The sequence below is a fragment of the Nycticebus coucang genome, chromosome X (assembly GCF_027406575.1).
Source record: "Nycticebus coucang isolate mNycCou1 chromosome X, mNycCou1.pri, whole genome shotgun sequence".
Lineage (NCBI taxonomy): Eukaryota > Metazoa > Chordata > Mammalia > Primates > Lorisidae > Nycticebus > Nycticebus coucang.
In genome coordinates, this window is record NC_069804.1 from 38,217,237 (window position 1) to 38,227,408 (window position 10,172).

At 36.0% G+C, this 10,172-nt stretch overlaps 1 pseudogene; it reads right to left on the reverse strand.

Annotated features, from left to right (window-relative positions):
- Positions 1-8,995: 8,995 nt before the first annotated feature.
- On the reverse strand, positions 8,996-9,561 carry LOC128578144 (high mobility group protein B3-like; annotated as a pseudogene).
- Between the last annotated feature and the right edge of the window lie 611 nt (positions 9,562-10,172).

Below are 10,172 nucleotides of genomic sequence, written 5' to 3' on the forward strand. Positions count from 1 at the left end.
CAAAGCATGGGTGGTCTTTTTAACCCTTTTAGGATGGAAGATAGGGATAGGGTAAGTGACTATCCATGGAGGGAGCATCTGGCCCTACATGAGCCCAGTTGCCATGTGTTGATCCACCTATGTCCTAGAGATCTACTTAAACCTTAACCAGGCTGGAAGCAAATAGTAGGTCATTGAATTCTGCTGAGGAGAACATCTGACTCTGATAACCCCAGCAACTGAGCAGCTTCTCCACCAAGCATCAGTGCTCTGCTTAAGGCTACCCTAGGATGGCAGCAAGCCTAAATATCCATGCATATTTCTGGAGCATATTTTCTGTCCCTGCCCACACTGAATGGTTGAGTAGCAATTCCATAGAACTTTCCAAGCCTTGGAGCCCAGAATATGGCCCTGCCTAAATACAGATCCATATGGAAGTACTGGCAGCCAGGGAAGACAATCTACAACACCAGTGATCAGAGGCAATGGCAGATTCCAGCCTACAGCTATGTCTGACTAGAGACCAGCCAGAGAACTCACCAGACAATAGAGTAAAGCCAGCAATTCCACTTCACTCCAGACCACAAGTAACAAACCAGCCCTACTAAAGAATGTGACAACAATGTTAACCTATCTGGAGTAACTACCAACTGTCCCAACCAGAATCCCAGGCTAAACTAAATATTGAAAGTCACCCACTACCCACCCACTCCTCAAATATGAAGGCACCAACACAAGGACACAAAAAATATTTTTAAAATCTGGGAAATATGACACCACCATAAGAAACTAATGAAGTGCCAATAATGGACCCTGATAAAATGAAGATCTATAAAGTAACTGACAAAGTATTCAGAATAACAGATGGAAAAATTCTCAACAAAATCCTAGCCAATAGATTGCAGCTTATCATCAAAAAAGTCATTCATCATGATCAAGTAGGCTTCATCCCAGGGATGCAAGGCTGGTTTAACATACACAAGTCCATAAACGTTATCCACCATATTAACAGAGGCAAAAATAAAGATCACATGATCCTCTCAATAGATGTAGAAAAAGCATTTGATAAAATCCAGCATCCTTTTCTAATTAGAACACTGAAGAGTATAGGCATAGGTGGCACATTTCTAAAACTGAATGAAGCTATCTATGACAAACCCACAGCTAATATTTTACTCAATGGAGTAAAACTGAAAGCTTTTCCTCTTAGAACTGGAACCAGACAAGGTTGTCCTCTGTCACCTTTACTATTCAACGTAGTGCTGGAAGTTATAGCCAATACAATTAGGCAAGACAAGGAAATAAAGGGAATCCAAATGGGAGCAGAGGAGGTCAAACTCTCCCTCTTTGCTGATGACATGATCTTATACTTAGAGAACCCCAAAGACTCAACCACAAGACTCCTAGAAGTCATCAAAAAATCCTGTAATTCCTCTGCTGGGCATATACCCAGAAGACCAAAAATCACAACATAACAAAGATATTTGTACCAGAATGTTTATTGCAGCCCAATTCATAATTGCTAAGTCATGGAAAAAGCCGAAGTGCCCATCGATCCACGAATGGATTAATAAATTGTGGTATATGTATACCATGGAATACTATGCAGCCTTAAAGAAAGATGGAGACTTTACCTCTTTCATGTTTACATGGATGGAGCTGGAACATATTCTTCTTAGTAAAGTATCCCAAGAATGGAAGAAAAAATACCCAATGTACACAGCCCTACTATGAAACTAATTTGGGACTCTCACATGAAAGCTATAACCCAGCTACAACTTAACAACAGGGGGAAGTGGGAAAGGGGGGGGTGGGTAGAGGGAGGGGAATCGGTGGGATCACACCTGTGGTGCATATTACAGGGGTATTTGCGAAACTTGGTAACTGTAGAATATAAATGTTTTGGCACAGTAACTGAGATAACGCCGGAAAGGCTATGTTAACTACTGTGATAAAAATGTGTCAAATGGTTTATGAAGTGAGTGTATGATGCCCCATAATCATATCATTGTATACAGTTATGATTTAATAAAAAAATTAAAAAAAAATACAGTAATGTTTCAGGATATAAAATCAATGTCCACAAGTCAGTAGCCTTTGTATACACCAATAACAGTCAAGATGAGAAGCTAATTAAGGACACAACTCCCTTCACTATAGTTTCAAAGAAAATGAAATACCTAGGAATATACCTAACGAAGGAGGTGAAGGACCTCTATAAAGAAAACTATGAAATCCTCAGAAAGGAAATAGCAGAGGATATTAACAAATGGAAGAACATACCATGCTCATGATGGGAAGAATTAACATTGTTAAAATGTCTATACTTCCCAAAGCAATCTACCTATTCAATGCCATTCCTATCAAAATACCAACATCGTACTTTCAAGATTTGGAAAAAATGATTCTGCATTTTGTATGGAACCAGAAAAAACCCCGTATAGCTAAGGCAGTTCTCTGTAACAAAAATAAAGCTGGGGGCATCAGCATACCAGATTTTAGTCTGTACTACAAAGCCATAGTGCTCAAGACAGCATGGTACTGGCACAAAAACAGAGACATAGACACTTGGAATCGAATTGAAAACCAAGAAATGAAACTAACATATTACAACCACCTAATCTTCGATAAACCAAACAAGAACTTACCTTGGGGGAAAGACTCCCTATTCAATAAATGTTGTTGGGAGAACTGGATGTCTACATGTAAAAGACTGAAACTGGACCCACACCTTTCCCACTCACAAAAATTGATTCAAGATGGATAAAGGACTTAAATTTAAGGCATCAAACAATAAAAATCCTCAAAGAAAGCATAGGAAAAACACTGGAAGATATTGGCCTGGGGAAAGACTTCATGAAGAAGACTGCCATGGCAATTGCAACAACAACAAAAATAAACAAATGGGACTTCATTAAACTGAAATGCTTCTGTACAGCTAAGGAGACAATAACCAAAGCAAAGAGACAACCTACACAATGGGAAAGAATATTTGCATATTTTCAATCAGACAAAAGCTTGATAACTAGGATCTATAGAGAACTCAAATTAATCCACATGAAAAAAGCCAACAATCCCATAGATCAATGGGCAAGAGACATGAATAGAACTTTCTCTAAAGATGACAGACGAATGGCTAACAAACACATGAAAAAATGTTCATCATCTCTATATATTAGAGAAATGCAAATCAAAACAACCCTGAGATATCATCTAACCCCAGTGAGAATGGCCCACATCACAAAATCTCTAAACTACAGATGCTGGCATGGATGTGGAGAGAAGGGAACACTTTTACATTGCTGGTGGGACTGCAAACTAGTACAACCTTTCTGGAAGGAAGTATGGAGAAACCTCAAAGCACTCAAGCTAGACCTCCCATTTGATCCTGCAATCCCATTACTGGGCATCTACCCAGAAGGAAAGAAATCCTTTTATCATAAGGACACTTGTACTAGACTGTTTATTGCAGCTCAATTTACAATCGCCAAAATGTGGAAACAGCCTAAATGCCCACCAACCCAGGAATGGATTAACAAGCTGTGGTATATGTATACCATGGAATACTATTCAGCCATTAAAAAAAAATGGAAACTTTACATCCTTCGTATTAACCTGGATGGAAGTGGAAGACATTATTCTTAGTAAAGCATCACAAGAATTGAGAAGCATGAATCCTATGTACTCAATCTTGATATGAGGACAATTAATGACAATTAAGGTTATGGGGGGGAAAGCAGAAAGAGGGATGGAGGGAGGGGGGTGGGGCCTTAGTGTGTGTCACACTTTATGGGTCAAAACATGATTGCAAGAGGGACTTTACCTAACAATTGCAATCAGTGTAACTGGCTTATTGTACCCTCAATGAATCCCAACAATAAAAAAAAAGAAAAAAAAATTATCCAAATAAAGATGAGGCAAGTAAAGGAATATGTGGATAAAAAGATTAAATGAAATTTAGAAAACAATTCATAAGTAAAGTTAGAAGTTTGACATAAAACATAAAATTTTTTTAAAACATATAAAAATCCTAGAGATAATGAATATAATGTTTAAATTTAAAAATTCCATAGGAAGCTTCAGTATCAGACTTGATCAAACAGAAAGAAAGAATTGGTGAACTAAAAGATAGGACATTTCACGTTATCCAATCGTAAGGGTGAAAAGAAAAAAGAATGAAAAAAATCAAGAAGGTCCATGGGAATTATGAAATACCATCAAGAGAACTAATATAAACCTAATAGGAGTTCTCAAAGGTGAACAGAGAGAAAAAAGCTGAGAAAGCATATTTAAGGAAAAAAATGGGTAAAAGTTCCCCCTATCTGAGAAAAGATGATAACATCAAAGTTACAGAAAGCTGGGCAGCGCCTATGCTCAGTGAGTAGAGCGCCGTCCCCACATACCGAGGGTGGTGAGTTTGAACCCAGCACCAGAAAAACTGCAACAACAACAACAACAAAAAAAAAAAATAGCCGGGCGTTGTGGTGGGCACCTGTAGTCCCAGCTACTTGGGAAGCTGAGGCAAGAGAATCGCCTAAGCCCAAGAGCTGGAGGTTGCTGTGAGCTGTGATGCACTATACTGAGGGCGACAAAGTGAGACTCTATCTCTCTAAAAAAAAAAAAAAAAGAAAGAAAGAAAGAAAAGAAAACAAACTTACAGAAAGCTCAAAGGTCTCCAACAAACTCAAGTTAAAGAGGAGTTCACCAATACACACCCTAATCAAATTATCAAAAATCAAAGGCAAAACCACTGATAGGAGCAAAAGATATGATATGCATGACATTCAAGGGAGTTCCAGTACATCTATTACTGGATTTTTTGGCAGAAATCCTGCAGTCCAGAAGAGAGGGTGATGATATAGTCAAAGTGTGGAAGAAAAAATCATGCCAATCAATAATAATTTACTGGGCAAAACTGTCCTTCAAAAATTAGGGAGCAAGCCATATGTGGTGGCTGACGCCTATAATTCTAGCATTTTAGGAAGCTGAAGTGGGTGGCTTGAACGCAGGAGTTTGAGACCAGCATGAGCAAGACAGAGACCCCTTCTCTACTAAAAAATAGAAAAACTACCCAGGTGCTATTGCAGGCACCTGTAGTCCCAGCTACACTGGAGGCAAGAAGATTACTTGAGCCAAAGAGTGATGTGATGACACTCTACCCGGGGTGACAGAGTGAGGCTTTGTCTCAAAAATAAATAAATAAATAAATAAATAAATAAATAAATAAAATTAGGGAGCAATAAAAACTTTCTCAAACAAATAAAAGCTAATGGAGTTCACTACTAGGCTCACTCTATAGGAATTGCTAAAAGGAGTTCTTTAAGTTGAAATGAAAGGCTGCTAATGAATAACACAAAACATATGAAAGTAAACACTCAATAGCATACCTAATATGTAGTCATATTCAGAATACTATAATATCATAGGGATGGTTTGTAAAGCAACTTTATCTCTGCTAGCAAGGGTAAAAGTCAGAACAATTAAAAACAATTGCTACAGTAAATTGCTAAGGAATATAAATTACAAAAATGATAAATTTTGGTATTAAAATCATCGAATGTTGAGAGGTTGAGTGAAAGTAATTTTTTTGTTTGTGATTAAAATTAAGTTGTTATTAGCTTAAAATAGTCTGTTTTAAGTATAAAATATTTAATGCAAGCTTCATGGTAACCCCAAAGGAAAAAAAAATTATAGTAAATGCACAGAATATAAAGAAGAAACACCATAGAACACCACGAAAAACCATCAAATAACAAAGGAAGATGGTAAAAAAGGACAAGATTAATAAAAGATGTACAGAATAACAGGGCACAAATTGCAAAATGGTAGTAGCATGTTCTTACATATCAATAATTACTTTGAACATAAGTTGATCAAGTTCTCCAATAAAAAGCCATTGTGACTGAATTGATTAAAAAAGCTAGGATCCAACCATAAGCTGTCCATAAGAGACTCACTTTAATAATAGGAAGTTCACACATAGACTGAAAGTAAAACTACGGAAACATATATTCTATTCAAACACAGATCTAAAGTCAGCAGGGTTAATTATACTTACTTATATCATATAAAGTAGTCAAAAACTATAAAAAGAGATAAAGAAGACTATTAAATAATGATAAATGATTCAATTCTTGAAGATGGCACAATTATAAATATATATGGACACTACACTGGCACATGTAATTACATAAAGAAATTATTAAATGATGTAAGGAAGAGATGGACTGCAATACAATAATAGTGAGGGGCTTCAGTACCAGACTTTCAACAATGGAAAGATTATCTAGATAGAAAATCAATAAGAAAACATCAGACTTAAATTGTACTTTAGACTGTTATGGACACAGCCCACAGAAACAGAACATTCCATCAGCAACAACATAACGTACTTTCATCTCAACCACACATGGATCCTTCATCAACATAGATTATAGGTTAGGCAAAAAAACAAGTCTTAACAAATTAAAGAGGATTGAAATCATATCAAGTACCTTTTAAATCACAATAGAGAATCAATAATAGGAGATATCTTGGAAAATTCACAAATATGGGGAAATTAAACAACATGTTTCTAAACAATCAATGAGTCATGGTAGAAATAAAACATAACTAACTTGAAACTAATAAAATTGACATACAATACACTGAAATTTATAGAACAAAGCAAAAATAATACTAAGACAGAAATTTATAGAACTAAATCCCTATATTAAAAAGCAAGAAAGATCTCAAATAAACAATCTAACATATACCTCAAGGAACTAGTAGAAGAACAGAGCCCTAAGTTAGCAGAAGGAAATAGATAACAAAGATAAAAGAGAAATAAATGAGATAAACACTAAAAAAAGACAGAAAAAATCATGGAATGAAGAAATGTTTTTTTGAAAATATAAAAAAATTGATAAACTCTTGACTAGCTTAACTACAAAAAAAGAAAAGAATTTCAAATAAATACAATCAGAAATGGGAGTGGAGACATTATGACTGATACCAATAAAAAAGGATCATAAATAATTGTATGCCAAAATATTGGATAAACTGGAAAAAAACTGATAAATTCTTAGACACATAAAGCCCACTATGACTTAATTATAAAGAAATAGAAAAGATGACCAGATCAATAATGAGTAAGGATATTGACTGAGTAATAAAATTCTGCTATCAATGAAAAGCCCAGGGACAGATGAACTCACAGCTGAATTATATCAAACATTTTAATAAGAAATTATACCCAACCTTCTCAAACTCTTCCAAAAAATTTAAGGAGTATTTCCAAACATTTTATGAGTCCAGCGTTACACTGATATCAAAGCAAAACAATGATGCTACAATAAAAGAAAATTACAGGGGGGCGACCCCTGTGGCTCAAAGGAGTAGGGTGCCTGCCCCATATGCCGTAGGTGGTGGGTTCAAACCCAGCCCCACCCAAAAACTGCAAAAAAAAAAAAAAAGAGAAAAAAAATATTAAAAAAAGAAAATTACAGGACAATATTGCTTATGGACATAAATGCAAAAATCCTTAACAGAGTACTAGCACACTGAAATCAACACCATATTAAGAAACAATGAAACAATTATTCACCATAATCTAGTAGGATTTCTCCCTTTGATGCAAGAATGGTTTAATATATGTAAATCCATCTATTCCATTTATATATTTCCATATATATGTGTGTGTGTGTGTGTGTATAATATTAAGCATTAAAAATAACAAACTTTTGTTATTTAGGGCATAATGTCATTAAAGTCTGTCTTCTCAATAAAATTGTGTTATTTAGGGGACATTTTACTAAGTGAAATAGTGCAATAAGCTGAGCACAGAAAGACAAACACCACATAATCTCATTTTTATATGTAATCTAAAAAAATTGAATTCATGGAAGCAGACAGTAGAATGATGGTTATTAGAGGCTAAGAGTGGGGAGAGTGAGGAAATGGAGAATTTCCAATCAAAGCGTACAATGTTTCAGCTAGACAGAAGGAATAAGATTTGTGATCTATTGCACTTCAGGGTAACTATAGTCAATAATATTACACAGTACATTTCAGAATAACCAAGGAATTAAATTTCAACTGTATCACTACAAAAAATGTCCACTAAGTGAGGTGGTAGATATGTTAATTAGCTTGATTTAATAGAATACGGATATTGTATACCTATTTAAAGCATCAATTGTCCTCCATAAATTTTATAAAATTATGATTTTTCAATTAAAGTATTAATAAAAAGGAGGAGAGTATGATTGACTCAGAAGAGTAAAAGATAGTAGCATTTCCTAAAAACTAAATTTAAGGAAACACAGTCCTCATTTTTTTTCTTTTTTTTTTTGTAGTATCTGTTATACATGTTACATCATATAACAGATTTCTTATTTTATTGGCCAGGATCAGTCAGCCTGAGCTTTATCAGAAAAGTTGACAGCAATGGCTTTTAAACACATTAAGTTTGAACTTACATACTGTGTATTCTTTTATCAAGCCAAGTACTGATTAACCATAGCACCTCCAAGCTGGTATATCTTTCCATTATACATTCAATTATATTTTGCTAACCAGAATGCTGAACTCATCAACTAGCAATCAAAATTTCTTTAATTATATACTTCTGAAAAAGGTTTTGTGGCAATTCCCTATCAAAATTGCCAGTAAAAATCCTTGACTCAATAAATAGGCTGTTTCTTTTTATGATTATTATTATTATTTTGAGACAGAGTCTCACTGTGTCACCCTCAGTAGAGTGCTGTGTTGTCACAGCTCACAGCAACCTCAAACTCTTGGGCTTAAGCGATTCTCTTGTCTCAGCCTCCCAAGTAGCTGGGACTACAGGCACCTGCCATAACACCAGGCTATTTTTTGTTGTTGTTGCTGTAGTCATTGTTGCTTAGCTGGCCCAGGCTGGGTTTGAACCCGCCAGCCTTGGTGTATGTGGCCAGCACCCTACCCACTGAGTTAAGGGCACCACCTAGTAGGATTTTTTGTTTGTCTGTTTTTTGTTTTTACAAATAAACAGTTTTTATTCATCCTCCTCCTCTTCTTTTTCATCTTCCTCTTCCACCTTTTTCCTGACAACTTTAGTGGGACCCTTTGCACCATCAAACTTTCCTTTAGACTTATAGTCAGCAACATCCTTTTCATACTTCTTTAGCTTCGCTGCCTTAGTGATGTAAGGCTGCTTTTCGCTGTCACTAAGTTATTCCACATCTCACCCAGCTTTTTTGCCACATCTCCAATAGAGATACCAGGATTTGTAGAAATGATCTTGGGGTGGTATTCTGAACAGAAGAGGAAAAATCCAGACGGTGGCCTCTTGGGGGCATTAGGGTCCTTCATCTTTCCTCCTTTATCTGGTCCATAATCCTTCATTTCCCCTTGATAGCCGACTTTATCAGCCTCTACCATTTCATCAAATTTAGACTTCTCTTTCCCAGACATTGCCTTCCACCTTTCAGAGCCCTTCTTGGAAAATTCTGCAAAATTTACAGGGACCTCTGGGTTTTTCTTCTTATGTTCTCCTCTGCATGTCTGTACAAAGAAGGCATAGGCATTGCCCTTTGGTTTCTTGGGGTCACCTTTAGCCATCTTGACTGTATTGTTTGCTAGTCTCCTAAATAGATGTTTTATCCACAAAGAACATTAAGTGCTGGCTCCATGACCACTACTACTGCACCTACTTTCATATGTAAATTTCATGTTACTTGTAAAATTTTGCATTAGTTGCCTCTAAATTCTTTATCTCACCAAGTTTTTAGTGTCAGTTTAGGGATCTATTTACCGATCCAAACTGCAGACAGCCTTTCAATTTTACACTCATCTTTATGACCTGCAAATATTTACTGAGTGCCTACAGTGTATGCATTATGTACACACAAGTTGGGGGGAGGGGAGGGAAGAGATGATAATTGCTCCACTTCAAAATGGGTACTCATAATCTGTCCCTGCAGGGTCCGAGTCAGTAGTGCGAGGCCTCCATGACCACGTTTCGACTAGTGCCAACTGCCTCCAGACCTCCAGATCCTCATTTTTAAGAAAATGTTAAATTACAGTCATGGGGAAATGGGGAAAGTAATTCATGCTTAGCTAAACTTGTTTATATTGTATGAAATGCCTCAAACCCACCTGCTAGCTTTAAAAAAATCATCCACATATCATTGAATACATGGTAAAAAGTCCATGTGCATTTTTAAATTTCA